Raw genomic sequence first — 9,841 nt, 5'->3', positions numbered from 1 at the left:
AATTGATCTAGTGACCCATTGGATCCTGATGGCTCAGCCCCACCTGGAGAAAAGATAAAAGAATTAAAGACCCAGACCCGTTTTCTTTTGGGGCGGGGCGAGGGCTCATAGGGTCTGACCAGTTGGACTATCCGGCCAATCCAAGCCTGACAATAACGGATTGGATCTTTATTGGGTTAGGGCAAACTTCAATACATCAACTAGCTGAAAGTTTTTTTTTTTAATTTTATAACGCAGTGGGTTGATGGGTCGGGTCATACTCGATGGGTGGCGGGCTGAACCGATCCATGGAGTAGTAGGGCCCGTCAGTGCTCGATTATGGGTACAGTGTTAAGATAGATAGATGTAAACATGACAGAGGAGATGTGTCGCAGAATATTACTTTCCAATGTCAACTGTACGAAAGGTTAGGGTATGTTTGGTAGAAAAAGCTTAAGGAATACGGGTACCTTCTTCGGCTCAAGGTTGTGCTAACGTGCACGGATCGAGGCAAAGCGCTAGCAGTAAATGTTGCATCCATCTCTTGGGATTGAATCCTATATAAACAAGTGGACGAGCAAAGAGAATTCCAAGCTCCAGCCAAACCAAAGATCCCATCTTCTCCGTTTGTTTCATCTCATAATTCCCAATTCTCACATGGGTCTTCTTCCATTTTCTTCTTCTTCTTCATTTCCTGGGTTGTTGGATTTCTGAACCCTTTCATGTTTTTCCACAGCTTTCTTGAACGTAAAGAGTCGAAGCCAATGACGAGAATGGTGTTGTAATTCAACTGTTCAAGTTCAAGATAGCTGTGGGAAGAGATGGAAGAGATTCTTCTCCAGAGGACGATCGATCAGCAATGGAGTTGTTTGGGTCGTTTCTGTCTTCATTGTACAGGTAATTGACATTGCTTTGCTTCTCTGTAAATAGTTCATTTTGTAAGAAAGAAGACAAAGAAAGAAAAGAACCACCTTGGATTTGCAGTGAGATTTGAACTGTTAATTGCAGAGAGAGAGAGAGAGAGACAGCCCATGTTTTTGGTCCTAACTTTCTGCTATGTCTAGTAGCTAGAGTTCTAGCAGCTACCAGTTGGTTTTAGAGCTATCAAGCTGTTTGAGTTTGTTGCCCTGGAATTGTACTCTTTGTAGCTGGAAATGTCCTTGTTTACATTGGGATGTCCTTTCTCTTAAATTCTGGAAATGGGTCTCAGTAAAAATCATGAGAAGTTAAAACCCCAATACCCCCCTAAGGCTGGGGGCTTTTCATTGGTCAGATAATTCTACCGTTACACTTGAATTTTCTTTGTTTGGTCCTCTCATATATATAATATGGGTAGCTCCAATCGGCTTAAAATTCTGGTTCATTGATATGATGGGCTGTGGCTGAGGATGATGTAACTCCACTGATCTATTTATTCCAGCTAGTTCAGTGTTCAACAGAAGAAAGAAGCAGAACAGTTCACCAGTCACCACTGTGAGTGAAAGACTGAATTGAATAAGATTGCTTGTTCTGTGTGTGGAGATATAGAGCTAACCAATCTCTTTTGCTTTCATTCAACCCATAGCCAATCTTCAAGTTTTCCCCATTGGATCCCTGCTATAGTTTAGGCAAGCTTGGAGATCATCACCTCAAGACTCAAACCTAATTCCACCCAACTTGGTCGAATATATGCAGTAACTACATAACCCAACGGATAGACCTTTCCTTGAGACAATCCTTATTTTCTTTTGCGCTCTAAAGAAATGCAAGCAATGGATAAGACAGTTCTGATAATTGGATCAACTTGGTCATTGATTTTCCTAGAGGCATTCATCATCGATGCACAATAATTTAAGAAATAATGATGATGAAGATGATGACAAATGGAGATATTTTTATCACATTATTTCAGAAAACTATTGGTTGAAAATTTGTCTCCTAAAAAGCAAATTGACCCCAATGATTCGTAATTTGTTATATGTTTCTTTTCCCATTGTTTTCTTTTCTGTTATTTTTTTTTTCAATTGGAGTGAGGATAGATTATCATATATAATATGTTATTCTCTTGGACATTATTATCTTTTCTCATTTTCAATTATTTGACCAAAACGATTTTCTTCTTGATAAAATTTCTAGGCATTATATCACAAGCTTATGTTAAAAATCCTTCTTCATCTTGTAACAACAAACCACTATGCCGTCAGAAAATAAGGAAAAATGAAATATTAAACTACATTTTTGTGATGATCCTAGTAAAGCTTTTTAAACTACATTTAAAATATTGCAACGCATTGATGTTTATTGGACAATATGCTAGTGTCTCTAGGGTAAGAGCACGTGCATGACAAATAAGTATTAAGCATTTACGATATATGGTGGTTGGAATTAACTTTTATAACCTGCACCGAAATCAAGACATATCTATTTATCTCTCTGTATGTATGCATGTATGATTGGATTATCATCATGTAAAATTATACAAATATTCATAATATTTTGGACATAGAATATGTGTTTGGCTGGACATAGAATATGTTACAAAACAGCTATTTTATAAAATTGTAAATTATCTGGTGTTTGTTATCAGTAAAACACCAAAGCAAAATATTGTTCAAAACTAGAGTGAAAATGGGATAAAGTGACTTACCCCTTTTGAGTGTATAAGTTATTACCCAAGTCTTGGATGAGATCAATAGTGGGCTTTTATTTTGAAAGTTCTATTTTATGACTGTTTCCTTAAACCACTCTCATCCAATGAAGCTTTTGATTTAATGGAAGTCCCTCCCCTCCGCCTAGTCTGAATATCTGGTTGTTCAGCCCATGACCCCAACAAGTTGCAATCAAGCATTAGAAAATTTAATAAAATTAATTATTTTCCTTTATGATATTTTGTATATTAGCACTAGAAAATTTTTGTATATAATTATTTTCTTCCATATATTTTGCCTACCAAAATACTTTTTTGATATTAAAAATAAGCAGCTGTAATTTCATTTAAAAGTCCTCACAATCTTTCTTAGAAGCAACAGAAAACAGAATTTTACTGAAAATTTTGAGACAAAGAAAACCAATACTCTGCAGTGTTTACGATGAAGATAACAAAATTGTTGATTTTTATCAAGAGATTACATCTTAAAAATCCTGAAATTTGACCATTGGATTTATATTTTCTTTATTTTGAGCCATGTGCCTCAAGCATTTCTTTCCCTTTTGGAGCATAGCATGCTTAGATTTTGGGATCACAGATAAACCTCATTACGTTAGTCACCATTATTTGTTGAAATTTTATTTATATATACCATGTTACAGCCTATATTATCTAATAAAATAATTCCAATACAAATGGACGGTTATTTTGTAATAGGAACTAATTTAAACTATTATTAAATTCAATGTTGGACTTAAAATTTTAATAACTGTTGTCTAGTGGTTGAATGCAACCCTTTATTTATTTATTGACAATATTGATGATGATGATGATGATGATGATGATGATGATGATGATGATGATGATGGGGTTCTATATAAGATAATTGATTTTGGTTTTACACAAAATTAATCTAATGCCACCCATGGTCTGACAAAGCATTAAATTCCGGCTGTGTAGATTTTGGACATCAAGATAACAAATAAAATACTTTATGGTTGCAAGTAGCCCTTATCCTGTCCTCTATTTGTTGTTTTCAGACCAAATATATTCCAACCTCTAGTCAGTTTTTAAGGAATGCTTGATTTGCCCTAACATCAAGGGTCCCCCCACAAGGGAAAGGACAATTCAGTTACAGAAAGATAGTCGATTAGCCATTGGAGTAGCTAGTGATATATGCAGTTAGCTTAGGAGTAAGACTGGAGCAGTCAGGCCTTATTCCATTCAGTCTGCCCATGGAGGCCTGACTTACTGCCCATAGATATTTCTGGCAGAAAGGTAAATGCCTTTAGTTCATCTTAATGAACAATTCATTAGGTAGGGCCAATCCACTCGTAATTGATTCATTAAGGGTGTTTCTGAGAGGGGAAAGTTGGTCAATGATATTTTAGTTCTTATTGACCAAGAATCTCATGTTCATTTTTCTGATTAATGTGGGGGAATAGGGAAAGTTTATTTTCTTGGATATCACTTATTTGGGTAAATGATACTCATGTCCTACGTAGGCAAATAACTTTCCCACCTAAGAGGAAATTTGTTAACACTTGAATGGGACAAAAATGTCGCTTTTAATAATGGATTTCTTATGACTAAAATTGTCATTACCTTATTTGCCTGAGAAATAAAAGAACATAGGTAAATGCACTTACCCGAGTAAGTGTTTTTCAGGAAAAAATTACCTAGGTAATTGCATTTACCTGTATAAGTAATTTACCAAAAAACGAACGGGCCCAAAGTAGGTATTTATATATCCCAGCCACACATGGGGAATATCTCCTATACTTGTGTGTTGTTATTCATGGGAAGATGATATTCTCAATACACGGTAGGATGTATTGTAAGATCGGTGTAACATTTGCTCTGTACCCTATTCCTCTAAATTGTGTGAAGGTCTTAATATTTCCGTGATCCCATTGGATGATAGGGGATGTTCTTTTACCATGGCTGTTTCTACTAGAAATGTTGTCACGCCAACACCACTTAGGCATTTTGAATTTCAACACCACATTTGTTATGACAGTGTCATATCCCTGCACAGAAACAAGGAAATCGAAGCCTTTGATTTGTTGCCATGGCCCCACCTAAAATTAGATGAAGTGACTTAATGGGTGGGACCACTGCAGTAGATGCAAGGCGATGATTTTCTGTTTTAGCCCTTCACTACGACACTGTAGTAGCAAAAGTAAACTCCTTGAATTTAATGATCAATTTTCTGTTTCATTGAGACTGTTTTGAGTTAACACAGTTATAAACCATTTCCACTTGAAATGTAAATCAAAGGGTGTTTTGATTGGGAGGCAAAGTCTCAACACCCTGACTGATTTGGCGCTGCTGATATGCCACTGACATGGGTGAAAAACACATTTTTCTTACCAAACAGGATTCAACAAAAAAATAAAAAATAAAATAAAATTGTATTCGTGTTTCGTTATCATGGTAAGAAAACAATGGTATTTGGGATTCAAGTATAAATGGTGTTTCAACTCAAAACGGTGTAAGCAAACGACCGTTTGTCATTAGGGCTAAGCAAACGAAAGCTATATTAGCACATTACATTTCTTTTGCTTCTAAAGCGTGTATTAAAGTTTTGATCTGAATAAATAGGTTGGTTTAGGTTTGAACGACCAATTGTCATTAGGGCTATTGCTTGTGCCTCAGATGGGCCAAGGCCCATTTTATTCAGCTCGAATTCTTGGCATGAGAGGAGTTTAAGAAGTTTAGGCTGAGCTAGACAAAATGTCAACCAAATTTTGGTTTGATCTTTGGACCAGGGTGACCTTACCCAGGGGTAGTGAACTGAATGAAATGATCACCTAATCTATATTTATATTTATACTATTATTAAAAGTATAAATTAAGTAAAGGTTTTCTTTTTCACTAAAATACCCTTATCTTTAAATTTGGTCTCCATCATATTCTATGGGTATTTGAACTATTACTTTTCACCTCGCTGAATTCATTAAATCTTATGTTTAGGGTATTAATTCTCATTCTCTTAAGGCATTTTTTCTCATCAATAAATTCTACTAATTAATTACATCTGAATTCAATAATTTTAATAATGTCCATCTTTTTTTTTTTTCAAATTGACCCAAGAATACATCTATTCTTCCCTCTACGTGGTTCATAAGAACTTAAAACATCTAGGTCAAATGAGTCATCTCATTGCGTCATAATTAAACAACAAAAAGTTTTAAATGAAAAATAAATACAAACATTAGAAAAAACAAAAAATCTATAAAATTTTGAAAACATCTCTAATATATTAAAGAAAAATAACTATGATGAACAATATTAGATTTTATTGACGGTGAAAATTTGTGAAAAATGTTTATATATATAAAAATATAAAAATTGTGAAAGTTAACTGGACACATTTTTATACATTATCATCTAAAATCGTCATGTGCAAAAATAAGGGCACGTTTGCTAGTAAGCTGGAAAAGTGGGAATGATGGTGTTATATCTTTTAGTCTAGTCTATTTAAGGCTCTGTTTGGTTGCCGTGCAAATATGAACTGGATAAAAATTTTGCACCCAGTTCAGTTTTGCATCCATGATTGCAAGTTGTGAATTGTGACTGATTTGCATTCCTAATGCAAGATTTGTACATTTGTGTCTCCCTTACATTTATTGGTGATGCAAATTCTGCATTCAGAAAATCGATGCAAAATCTTCAATTCCCAAAGTAGGGACCACATCATCTTGTTTCCTAGCTCACTCCTAAACAGATAGCCACCTTCTTTTTCCATTCTTTTTCGAATAAAATGGGGACTACTATATTTTAGTTCTTACAAACAAATAAAATAGTTAAATCTAAAGCAAAAAGTAAATCAGAATTTATACTCAACCTATTTGCATTCCCATGCATTTACATCAATGCAAATGAAATTCACACTGCAAACAAACTGATGAGACTAAATTTCTCTAATATTCTTTCTAACTAAAAAGCATGTTTCTTAGCAAGAAGTTCCCATTTAAATTAGGGATCTTGTTTGCACTTCACACAAATTCACTGATTTCTACCAGTTGGAGGGATCATATGACCAATCCAAACTGTTCATGATGTTCTTTTTTCCCTTTTTCTCCTCCTTTTTGGGGTACATGTGATGCAGCTTTGGCCCCCATAGCGGCACAAAGGCTATTTGCTGGATTGATGGTAGCAGAGATGTATGCGCCGGCCCACCGGCTCGTCTTCATGATGCCAAGAGCCCACCCTTCACTATAGAGATGCCAAGTGACCAGATGAACTATTTTGGATCCTTTGGCATAGCCACGTGTTTAGTATTATGTCCACATTTCAACCTTAGCCACCCTGTACTGATTGTTTATTTCCAACTAATATTAACCATTCAAGTTTTATTTCTTCTCTCTTTTTGGAAGTGCTTTTTTCCCTAAACATACTTCAAAGAATGCAATTTTTTTGAAATGGCTTTTTGAAAAAGCGCATTTTTAGCCTTTTTGTTCAAAATTGCTTCTTACAAATACAATGAGCTAAACGGGGATGAATACCACGCTTAGAGTGCAAAATGAATAGGGAAGGATGATGAATACCACAAAAGAAGCCAAGAACAATGGGATCGGTACTGGCTCAACTATAAGGAAATGCATTAATTTCTTTATACATTATTGTTTAAGAGGCCATCTGTCATAGAATCAAATTAAAAATAAGAACCATTCTAATGGCTGAAAGTTTCATCCAATTCAAGTTTTTGATACTGATTGCATTCTTTCCCAACAAATCAGAAGCAAATTCCATTTCATGGGGAGATGTTCCAAATACATGATCAAATGGGACTATGAAGACTGAGTTGTGCTCTGTGAGGAGCAAATCCCATTTGATTAAGCTTGACGATATGTACTTTCAGGGTAGAGAAGCATAAAGCCCAAATTAATCCTTGCCTTTTGGGGCTTAAAAAATATTTCCACTTTAAATTATCATGATTTTAAAAGCAGTTCTTATCTATCAAATGCTCATTTTTGTTTTCCTACAGTCCAAAGTAAAAAGCAAAAAATTATCCAAATGACATCTTAATTCTTTTGGTACAGAAATAAAAGGAGGAAAAATGAAGTCTTAGTTTCAAATACACACTTTCCAACTCACAGACAATGAGACAATATATATCAAAGGTGACTGTGGTACTAGTGTTCAAGTGAATCTATGATTTAATGCTTAGATTAGGCTCAATTTGGAAAGAGTATAAGTTCAAATATGTAAAGTGTAAAACCTTGTATTTTGTATTATTTTGCATGTATTTGTATTATATATACAAATTTATATTTGTATTTTTTCCAAATTGAACTTTAATTTCTACTTTTAGGGCAATATATAGCTGATAACCCTCCGTGGAATATTAGATAAGTTATTGAAGAATGCTATGAGATTTGTAGTAATTTTAGGCTAGTAGTTTCTTATGTTTTTAGGGAGGTCAACCATGTGGCTGACTGGTTGGCCAACTATGGCTATAGTAAAAGTTCATGTTCTAATTCTAATTTTAATGAGTTGGCCTTTGATCAGTACAAACCCATATTTACACCATTGGAACAGTTTCTTATAATTAATTTTGCATTGGAAATATCTTCTTATAAAATAAAGCACATAAGTACGGAGATGTTCTCGATACAAGACTGTAAAAACTATTTGGTCAACTTTAATGTAGGGTCGTTTGTACTGCCTTGTGTTTTTGATGCAGGGTGGCTCCAAGATGTGTGCAGCTGTATTTTCCTCTTCCACCGAAAAAAGATTTGTCTTAATCTCTTCTGGATTATTGAAAGCGCTAAATGCAACTTGGTACATCTACATAGTGAGCATATGATGAGTACTGAGCTCCATGTGTTGTCAGTGATTGGTTATAGCCAATCAAAGCATGGACATATGGGTAGAGGGTGCAACTTGGGCAGGCTTGGGATTTAGGTTGAGATTTTGTTAAAATTTAAATGGATGGGCCCGGCCTACAAGTCTTTATATTCTTCAAATTGGATACCTGGTCTGCACCCCTTCATATGGGATGGGCCAGGATTAGGTAAGGTGGACTCAATACCAACCCAACAAGAAAATATCAAAACTTTATTGGATCCTCAACACTATAGGGTCTATAATTAATAGACCCTTACAGTGTTTGATTTGAAAGAAAAGATAGGAAGAGGAAGGAGAGGTACCTTTGATATGATAATTTAATATCTTCTAAAACTCTTTCTATAGAAAGAAAAACGAAAAAAGTCTTCAGATTCTCCCACTCTCTTCTCTCAAAATATCTTGCATTATCTCTTATAAAACGACAGTTTTGGAATTTTCATATGAAATTCGGGTAAACCATGAGAAATAAACATAAAATGTTGGGAAGTATCTCTATCATATGCTAATACACAAATAATCCTTTCTCGATAAAAAAATAAACACATAATCCAATGGGAGCAAGTAACCTCAATCCAGGCCTATGGAGCTGAGCTAAAATATAGACCTACACACTGTATAAGAGGGTTGTATTGGTCCGGGTCTATGAGGTTGACAAGGACAATTGACAGCCTATATAAGAATATTGTCATTCATGTTCTACTCAGAGGACAAATAGATTCAAGTATCCATGAAGTTAGGTAACCCTCAGTTGACCTCTTAATGTTGAGCTGTTGCTTTGGCTCAATTAGGAGTGCCACTTGGGCTGGGTTAGCCTGAATCCAACACGAAAAAGTTGGGTTGGGTTGATGATCAGGTTATAGTCTCACCACATGCTATTGATTCATTTGTCTTAATTCCTAAACCCTAATCCTAAGGACAAGTTATCATCACTGATTTTTTATTCTCAATTTTATGTTTTATTATTGATGAGTTCATAATTTTAGATTTCCAAAGAGACATCGATCATAATTCATAATGGATTTTAAACATTTGAAACATATTTTTTCAATTTGCAATGAAGCAACCAATAACAACATCAAAGAATCAAATACCAATAAAAACAAAATCAATATGTGATAAAAAAAAAAAAAAAAGAAGCTTAAGTCTCTTGATCAAATATTAATAGAATTTGAGAGATTTTATGCGGATGGGAGAAAGGTCCGGTTGGGCCCAACCCAACCTGAAGTCAACTTTGACTTAGGATTGCCTACATCAGGTTGAAAGTTGGGTAGGGTTAGGATTAGGGTCAAGGGTTCAAAACCTCAGGTTGGGCTAAGGTTGGCATCAACCCAGCCCAACTTGCAGCCCTAGGATCAACACTAAAAACATTTGGTAAAACCT

General features: G+C 35.0%; 1 long non-coding RNA gene across 1 annotated transcript; it reads left to right on the top strand.

The window, feature by feature from the left end:
- Positions 1 to 383: 383 nt before the first annotated feature.
- Positions 384 to 7,049, top strand: LOC148869462 (uncharacterized). The gene is made up of 2 exons (XR_016106908.1): positions 384 to 876; positions 6,720 to 7,049. It is a non-coding gene; the product is annotated as an uncharacterized LOC148869462 (long non-coding RNA).
- The last annotated feature ends 2,792 nt before the right edge of the window (positions 7,050 to 9,841 follow it).

The sequence above is a fragment of the Nelumbo lutea genome, chromosome 2, assembly GCF_056320005.1.
Source record: "Nelumbo lutea isolate HS-2025 chromosome 2, American lotus-T2T, whole genome shotgun sequence".
NCBI classification, from domain to species: domain Eukaryota; kingdom Viridiplantae; phylum Streptophyta; class Magnoliopsida; order Proteales; family Nelumbonaceae; genus Nelumbo; species Nelumbo lutea.
This window is presented reverse-complemented; position numbering and strand designations above follow the sequence as displayed.